We start from the raw sequence: 10,074 nt of genomic DNA, 5'->3' as shown, positions 1-10,074 counted from the left end.
AAGTATATTATTGATAGGTTTTGTTGTATTACAAATATGTAAGCACTTCTGTTAATACTAATTTTTTTTTTTTTTTTTTTTTTGTTGATTCTCGTTGAGCCCTTAACCTAAAAAAAGTGTTACATCAATATATAGGAACTTATGTTACTTGTTTGTTTGTTATTTTTTATTTAAATAATAATTAAAAATGAATTTTATCCACTGTGCAATTAGTTTAGTGATATATCCTCGTTAAGCCTTTGAGCTAGTTTTTTTTATTTTTTATTTTTTTATTAGTGGATTGCCTATATCAATGCCTTATTTAGATGGTTGCATTTTCACGATTTAGCATAACTGTAACCTTTGTTGCCTTCAAAAGCTTTGAAAACTTGAAAGCACACCGAATAACATACTGTTTATAAAAATCTATCTTGGAAAAATTAGTCTTTATGACTTCAAGGTTTAGAATTCATCAATCATAGATGGATTCAAACCTTTTTCATAGAGAACACCATGGCCAAGTATCTGGAAAAGTAAAGTGTTGCCAATCACATAAAAGAGAAGCTAAATTATTGAAAACACTCCTAAACTTTTTACTATGTTTCAAAATATGACTAAACTTTCAAAAGTCATGTATGTTTAACTTTAAATAATAATTCAACAATACCCTTGCATTAATAGTTTGTGTGAAAAATAACTTTGAACTTTCAAAAGCTTAGAAATTACCTTTAAAAAAGAATGGATATAGAAAAGAAAACATTAATGGTTTTTGTTTAATACTAACGATATTTTTTTAGTTTTCTTTATAGTTCATGGGTGTTTTCTAAAACTTTTGAATGTCAAAGACTATTATTTTTTTTTTTTTTTCTAAAAACAACGTTTAAGATCCATCTAAAACTATTTGTAGTAATAATGCCTTAGAACTCTTTGGAAGTTCAATGATATCTTAGAAACTTTCAAAATTGAGGTATTTTTTGCTCAAAAATCAAAAGTACAAAATTCCAAGGCATGTTTAATATATATTGGCTAATGAAAGAAAGTTAGAAATTAGTACCTAAGTTAGAATTTAGTAACATATGGTTTGATAACCTTGTAAATAATCCATACAGTTTGATAAAACATTCACTGTCCAAAACTTGTTTTATCAAACCATAAACTCTCAATTGTCATGTGCTTTGAGGTAGAGGAAGGTGAATAGGATTATTAACCAAATCTTCCGTGTCCTACCACGGTCAGACCCACCCCCTCCTAATTTCTCCCTCTTTTAATAACTTCAATTCTGATCATTTTTTTGTTGTTTTCATCCAATTCAAGTTTTTCTTCGATCTCTTCTCTGTTTTAATCAAACTCATATTCATCACTATGTCTTTCCTAACCACTTTCTCCTTCTGATGCTCTATTCGCTGCAATGGCAACATCAGTGTTGCCACCTACGATCAACCATTGCAATTCATTGAACTCCGATTGGGGCACTTCAGCCAATTGGTTCTTACACCTTCCCAGCAAATCCTTCAACAAACTTCCCCCATTTTAATTTTCGATACTCTGATCCCTTTCCCCTCTGCTGGAGATTGGAGATCCACTTTTCATCTCCCACTTCTTCCTCTCTCGCTTTCTCTCTTCCTACAACATTTTCGCCGCCGTCTGTGATTCCATCTTCAACAAGATTTCTGTTGGAAAATATGTGAGAATTTCGATCAAAAGGGAATTGTTGTGTTGTGGCAAACCATTGCTTTGAAAGCAATTTCGACCGACCATGTGCTAATTGTGATGTCAGTTGCTCCCCAAAGTTAACACAACTTCCTAATTCTGACGTGCACTCGTTGGAACTAGGAATATAAATAAGAACCAGACTCAGAACTCAGGAAAGGTAAGTGAGTGGGAAGAGAGAATACGGTAGAGAGGATGAATGAAGAGAGAATTTGATAAAGAGGATGAATGATTTTCAAATGATGAAACAAATGAGCAGTGGAGCTCAATTTATAGGAGAAGAGCTCCAACTACAATTTGATAAAGATGATGGAAGAGTGCGCGGGTCGGCAACAACTGAAGAACGTCCGGTGACCTGCACACGTTGAAATAACAAGTCGTGGACCAATGTGAAGATACCTAACGAAAATAAAAAATAATCGAACAAGTAATAAAAATTATTTCCTTTATTTACGTAAGCACGATTACCCAAACTCGAGCCCACCTGTCTGATCGAATGGACGGTAGCAACGACACACGTATGGTGACAAGGTTATGCTCTCACTACCAAAGTATTTTATATTTCCATTTCATATCTTTGGTATATAAACCCACTTACCTCTTCTAAAATTATCAAAATGTGGGACAAAGTATACTAACTTTGTTTATGGGCCAAATGCGCAAATGTCTTTCTAACAATCTCCCACAAATGACTATAATAGCAAAGTTACTGGGTACGTAGATGAAGGAGAATGAGATTTTAACAGTTGAGTTCTGAGCCAGGAAATAATATTAAGCTTAAACATCAATGTCCGAAGATTTGAATTGATGCGTAGTGAAGTAAGACAACAACTTTGTTAGAGAGAGTGAATTGTATCTTGAACTTTCAATAACACTAGTTGAGACCCTTACAGCATGCTTTATATCTGGTTTTAGTTCTTGTTTCTGCAATGTAGATTTGTGCCTTTATGGCCATGCACATAAAATGAACCTCGTGTCATCACGAAAGTTCTAGAAAGAGATCTTTAAACTCTTTTATAAAAGGTGGCCCCACGTTCACTATTACGTTATATGCTCCATCAAGTTTGCCAAAACAAACCGCTCAAAAAGAGCTATGGAGACTTCATCATTATCCACACAAATTATGGACCACTCAAAGGTTTTAGTATCATCCATTGAGTCCATTTCAAGACTATCCACACAATGGGCTATGGACCATTAAGTCTATTGCAACAGACCACCCAATAAGAGGCTATGGACTATCAAGCATATTGCAATAGACCACCTAATACCAAGTGCTATGGATCACCGAAGGGCTTTAGGCCCATGTTCATTGCGGAATCTAAAACCACTTTCCTTGTTAGTTCTTTGGTTAAAGGATCAGCCAAATTCTTCTCAGATTGAACAAACTCTAAGGAAATAATTCCTTCCTTTAGTAGTTGTTTCACAGCTCCATGCCTAAGACGTATATGTCTCCTTTTGTCATTATAGACACTTTTCTTGGCAATACTTATGGTAGCCTATGAATCACAGTGTATGGACACAGACATAGATGCCCTCCACAATGGTACATCTTCTAATTCTAATAAGGAATAAGGAAGGGGTTTCACTTTCAAATTAACCTCCATCGAGTCTCTTCTTGAATTATGAGAATTTTTTCTTTCTTTATGTGGGGCGAATAAGTGGAATTTCATGAGTCCTTTGGACCATTTTCACATTCTTTGAGCCTTTCTTTTCATTAGTTTTCCTCAATCTCGCATAGCGCTTGCTTGCTTTCAAGCTAAGGCTTCCTTTAGAACTTAAGGAAAGAAGAGGAGGAGGACGCCGATCCTAAGTAAACAATAGTCCCGCTATGATCATTCCTATTAAGAAAGAAGTTACGTTCTCGATTATGATATTCCTTATTCTCGCACTAGGGTTCCACCTGCCCGCATCAATTATGATACTTTATTCTCGCATAGCGCTCGCTTGATTTCAAGCTGAGGCTTCCTTTAGTACTTAAGGAAAGAAGAGGGGGAGGATGTCAATCCCAAGTAAACAATGGTCCCACTCTGATCATTCCTATTAAGAAAAGAAGTTGAGTTCTCGATTATGATCTTCCTTATTCTCGCGCTAGGGTTCCATCCGCCCTCACCCGATCCTGGGACTTGCTTGACTCGACCAAAGAGAAGCTTCTCTAACTCTAACCAGACAGTCAACCGCTTCATGCGGAACCAGACTGAGAATTCCGAGATTAGGATAGACTTATATTCCTCTAATGCACCAGCAAGATCTCATGGATGAGCTAGGTTGCCTTTTGTAAGTGCCCTATCAACCGCATAGTGGGGGGAAGAGCATCCTTCGCTCCTACTCAAGAAGGATGCTACCTTTTAGTTCCCTTTTATCCGACTTATTCTCAACTCCTACTTCAGACACTTCTCCGACGGCTTTCCTTGGGCTGATTTATGGAATGAGAACTTTCGTTCCCATCCCACTCGATAGGCTTTCCTTCCAAACCTACTAAACCAGTCGTTTTGTTTGATAGGCTTTCTTTTCACAGATTAATATGGAAGAGGTGAATATCAATTGGTAGCAGTCGATGTAATAAAACATGACAATCATGCGTTTTTAGTCCTGATATTTTACCCTCTCTTTCATGCACACATCTCGATATATTGGAAAAAAATCCATCGGGAAACTTAACTGATTTCAAAAACTTACAAAACTCTACTCGTTCACTGGTACTCAACGTGTAGCTAGCATGTGGCTTCACCAATCGGTTACCCACTTCTACAAGATGTAAATCATTTCTTATCTTCAGATCCTGTAGGTCCAATCGAGCATTCGTGGTATCCTTCGTTTTCCCTTTGATGTTCAATAACGTACCAACCAAATTGTCACAAACATTCTTCTCAATGTGCATTACATCAAGTTTGTAACGTAACAAAAGTCTCGACCAGTAAGGAAGATCGAAAAAAATACTTTTCTTCGTCCAATTCAGAGCTCTCTTTCTTTTCTTATCATGTATTGAAGGATGTTTACTCATAACTGGAGACTCCAACTGATCTAGTTGTTTTAATATTTCATGCCCATTCATCACCACAGGAGGAGCCTTACGCTCTACCTTTCCATCGTGTATCCTACTTCTACGCCACACGTGATTCTGTGGAAGATAGCGTCTATGTCCCATTAAAGATATTCTACCTCGTATTCCGAAGGACGATCTATCACCCATGCATATAGGACATGCCTGATACCCCTTCGTACTCCACCCTGATAGGTCACCATACGCCGGAAGTCATTAATCGTCCACAACAAGGCTGTGTATAGCTGAAAGAACTGACCTGTAAGAGAGTCATACGTACGCACCCCAAAAGTCCATAACTCTTCCAATTCCTCAATCAATGATTGGAGATACACATCAATATCCCTACTAGGAGATTTAGGACCGGGTATGAGCAGTGACATAAAGAAATTTGTCTCTTTCATGCATTTCCATGGTGGCAAATTGTAAGGAAGTAACACAACAGGCCACATACTGTACGAGGTACTCATTTGACCAAATGGGTTAAACCCATCTGAAGCCAAGCCCAAACGCACGTTTTGTGGATCAGAAGCAAAATCAGGAAATTCAGAATCAAAGTGCTTCCACCCCTCTGCATCAGCTGGATGTCTCAAGACATCATCTGTTTCAACACATTTGTCCCTATGCCATCTCATGTCAGCAGACCCTTCCTGCGATATAAACAAGCGCTGTAATCTAGGTGCCAAAGGAAAGTGGCGCAATACCTTATGCGGAATTTTTTTTCCTCTATTATGATTAACCTTGTACCAAGCCTCGCCACATGTAGGACAATGTTGCAAATCAGCAAACTCTTTCCAATACAATACACAGTCATACTTGCACGCGTGAATAGTCTCGTATCCCAAGCCCAAGTCACGAAGTTTTCGTTTTGATTCATAAAATGAACTAGGAATAGTACTATTACACATTGGAAACGCTGCTCTTAAGAGTTTTAACAACATGTCGAACGACTTGTTACTCCAACCATTTAGAACTTTCACATGGATCAACTTAACCAAAAAATTCAACGACGAAAATTCAGAACAACCGGGGTACAACTCATTACGTGCTTGATTCAATAAGCCCTGAAATATATTATTTGTTGTATCTTCATCTATATTTACCCCAACATTCATCGACATTTCATCTTCCAAACGAAATTCCTCTATTTCCTCTTCATGTTCAATAGGGGCTTGTAAATCATTTAGCATACCAAAGATATCACCTTCTTCATTAAATTGTGTACTACTAGTTCCTTCATTAAAAGGATTACCACTAGTTCCTTCCTCAAAGTTTTCTGTACCTCTATAGCTTAATGACTCTCCATGATACACCCATTCTGTGTAGTAGGGGGATATTCCAATAGTCAGCAAATGTCGTTCCACACCCTCTAATGAGCTCCAATTTAAATTCAAACATCTCTTGCATGGACACCTTAATCTTCCGTAAGCATCAACGTGAAATTTGGCAAATTCTAAAAATTGGGTCACTCCATGTCTATACTCAAGGAATAACTTATTTCTAAGTTTCATCCAACCCTTATCCATTGTTTAAGTCCCTAAAACATAAATAGATTTGATTAGAAACATATATCTCTCACTCCCTACTCCCCTGAATTTTCACTATTTTTCAATAACTAACTTCAAACTATAGAGGCTACCATAACTGCAGGATAGCCAACACAACCTAATTATTAGCAACAAAATACTTCAAGCTATCCTACTACCACCCCTTGAAACCAACAAATTCAAAACAAAAAAGGCTACCATAACTGCAGGATAGCCATCCCAAACATAAACAAATTCAAAACAAAAAAGCTACCATAACTATAGGATAGCCATCTCAAATCAACAATAAAAATATTCAACACAAACAGGCTACCATAACTGCAGGATAGCCAAACCAAATCTTAACACACATATTACATTCCCAATTCAATTTAACTATTAACCCCCCCTCCCCTCCCCCCCCCCCCCCCCCTAATTTCAATTTTCAATTTAACTTAAACCCCCCCTCCCCCCAATTCAATTTTAAATTTAACTATACATCTCCCCCAACCCCCCCCCCCCTCCCAAATTCAATTTAACTATTAACCCCCTCCCTCCAAATTCAATTTTGAATTCAAATATAAACCTCCCTCCCAATTCAATTTTCAATTTAACAATAAACCCCCTCCTCAATTCAACCCCCATTCAATTTTCATTTAAATATAAAATCCCCCCTCAATTCAATTTTCTAAATAACCCTAAACCCTAAACCATTCAAATTTCAATTCAACCACAAATTACACAGACTCTATACAAAAATAAATTTAACAAACAAAAATCTATTCCAAAAGAAAATCCTAAAATAATTTTCATCAAAAAAACCCTAAAACATAAATTTAAACTAAATAAATTTCCATTTTCCACTTACCTAAAGTGGCAGACGGCGGCAAGGGACAACGACGAGGGAGGGCGGCGATGGACGACGGCGGAACAGCGATGGAAGGGTGACGAAAATGGCGACGACGCTCTCGGCTTCTCTTCTCTTTTTCCCTCTCGGTTTTGGTTCTATAAATTACAGAACTGAAACGATTTAAAGGGGATTTCTCGACGTAGTGATGTGGTGTCAGAAAATCCCCCAAAAAGCGTCGGGAAAAGGGGAATTTCTGACGCTCATTAAACGTTTTGCCCGACGTTTGATGCTGCATCGGGAAAAACACCTATTTCCGACGCCGCTCTTGATGCACTGTTCACGGCGTCGAGAATAGTTCGTTTTTTAAAATTAATTTACCCTTTTCCCGACGTATACTTGCCGACGCTTTCGTGATGCATCGGAAAAAAGTGTTTTTCCGACGCGTCTCCCGACGTGTTGTTGACGGCGTCGGGAAAGTCTTTATTCCCGACGTCCTTTTCTACGTCGGGAATGCTCCATTTTCTTGTAGTGGTTCATTGAATTTGATTGCCAAAATAAATATTAAAAAAAAACACTTTCTTTATACAACAAATTGTTTACAATTTATAGACTACGAGCTTAGAACATAAATCCAAACCGTCAATTTTTGGTTTAAGTAAAAAAATAAATTAAAAAACTGGATCAATTGATATATTATATATAATAATGGTCTAACATTCATTTAAAAAAGCTCTTTGGTTAGATTGGTCAGTAGGCGCACCTTCATTCTATAGATCTTTCTCTAGCCATTCTCTCACATATAACTATTTGTTGAACTGATAATGAATCGACCAAGCAACGCGGTTTCTCATGGAGGCCCAGTTCAATTTCAATTTTTGCATATTCCTAATTTAATTATTAGTCCAATTCTATTTTTCTTTTCCATCTAAGTTGAACCAAACCTAGGACTTCGGTGCAACTAGGCTTCATAGTGAAAAAATCTACAAAACAAAAGTATATTAATAAACAGACTGAGTTGCGAATCTCGCTCTCTTTAATACGTTTCGCGGCACTACTCTGATGTGTAAACAAATATCATGTGTCCCGTTGTCCCTAGGATAAAACAACCTCTAATTTCGTCGATATGAATTGCATGAAACCACATCGGAATCCCAACAATCGATAGATACTATTATGCTCGGTAAACTAAAAGAGAAACATAATTTTGTTTGAAAGAATAAAAATATAAAAATGGAATACCGAGGAGAGCTCGAGAGAAAAAAGAGAGGTAAAGAGATTTAGAGAAGTGAAGAATGTATTTTTGTTATTCTATAGCAAATGAGAGGTGGAATGGTGATTTTATAGTGGATGGGGAAAGCTTTAACGGACAAATATTAATCACGTAATCGGTGATTTTATGGTGGATGGGGAAGGCTCCAACGGATAAATATTAATCATGTAATCAATGATTTTATTAAGGCCAATGAAAAATTGTCTAACAATTACTCAATAACAGCCATAATCGCTCACACCTTAGGAACATCATGTAGCCACAATCGTACAACCACGATCATGTAGCCACAATTGTGCGTGATCGCTTACAACCTATCAGCAACTACCAACCATGTCGTACAAGCAGCCACGATAGCTTACAACTCATCAGCAAATAACAACCACGATCGTGCAGAAAACCACAATCGTATACCCACAATCCATGATTGTATAGCCACAATCGCTCACACAAATTTTTCATTTAACAATCCCTCACTTGAAAATTTTTAAAAACATTTTAATCAAGCAATATCTATCTGTGTAATATTATGCTTAATCAAAGGTGTCTTACGACTTGAACCTTTACGTAGTGATAGTGATTTAGAATATTGTAAAGTAACAATTGGTTTTGAACTTTACCCCTAACAACATTGCACACACAATATTATTTGAGTGAAGTTCTAAATGGCTGTGCTTTAAAGCCTTGCACATATATCCCAGTTTAGTGGATGCTCTAAAGAATTTTCCTAAAATCCTATAGGAAGTTGCCCTCACTTCCACATCCACAAAGGTGAATCTATCAAGAGTACTTCTATAGCTAGGTACCCTAGTTGGCATCAAGTATAGAATTCATTAAGAACTTAGTTCTACCTTTTCATTCGCTTAATGATATCATGCTAATTACTGAATCGTAAGAATGGAACTCCTAGTTATTTTAGCATGATTCTCTTCATATCACTTGTGATTAGTTATTATCCATTGAACTTGTTTCTTGGTATTTCGAGTCTTTCAAGTTTGGTTTACCTCACAAGTGATGCGGTTTTCTATAAGCTTAAGTCTCATTCTTTTTTAGGTTTTAAAAATCTTCTCTCTAGCTAGTCCTTTCGTTGAAGGATCAACCAAGTCATCATTAGTCTGTACATGATCCACTATCACTAGACTAATAGTGAGAAATTCTCTAACGATACTATGTTTATGACGTATTTGTCATCTCTTGTCTCTATAATAATGGTTCTGAGCTTTTGCGATAACTACAGTATTATCGCAATGGATTATTATTGACTGGGCTAAAATACTTTGTTTATTTCCAAACAATAGCTCCTCCTGCTATATTAAAAATATAGTCACTTGTAACCTTTGAGTCATTTGAGAGGGAATTCCAATCAGCATCGTTATAGCCTTCTAGTACAGCGGGAAACTGTTGGTAATGTAATCCTAGGTTCTGGCTTTTCTTAAAATATCTCATTACTCTTTCTACATCATTCTAACGTTCTAGGTCAGGCCTGCTTGTGAACCTACATAGTAATCCTACAACATAAGTTATGTCTGGTCTAGTGCAGTTAGCAACATATCTCAGACTACCTATGATGCTTGAATACTCAAATTGATTAACATTTTCGCCAATGTTCTTGAATAACTTAACACTAGAATCATAAGGTGTATAGGCTGGTTTGCTATCTAAGTAGTTGTATTTCTTTAAGATATTCTCTATGTAA

The sequence above is a fragment of the Cucumis melo genome, chromosome 4 (assembly GCF_025177605.1).
Source record: "Cucumis melo cultivar AY chromosome 4, USDA_Cmelo_AY_1.0, whole genome shotgun sequence".
NCBI lineage: Eukaryota > Viridiplantae > Streptophyta > Magnoliopsida > Cucurbitales > Cucurbitaceae > Cucumis > Cucumis melo.
The sequence above is the reverse complement of the archived record's forward strand: the minus strand, read 5'-3'. Positions refer to the sequence as shown.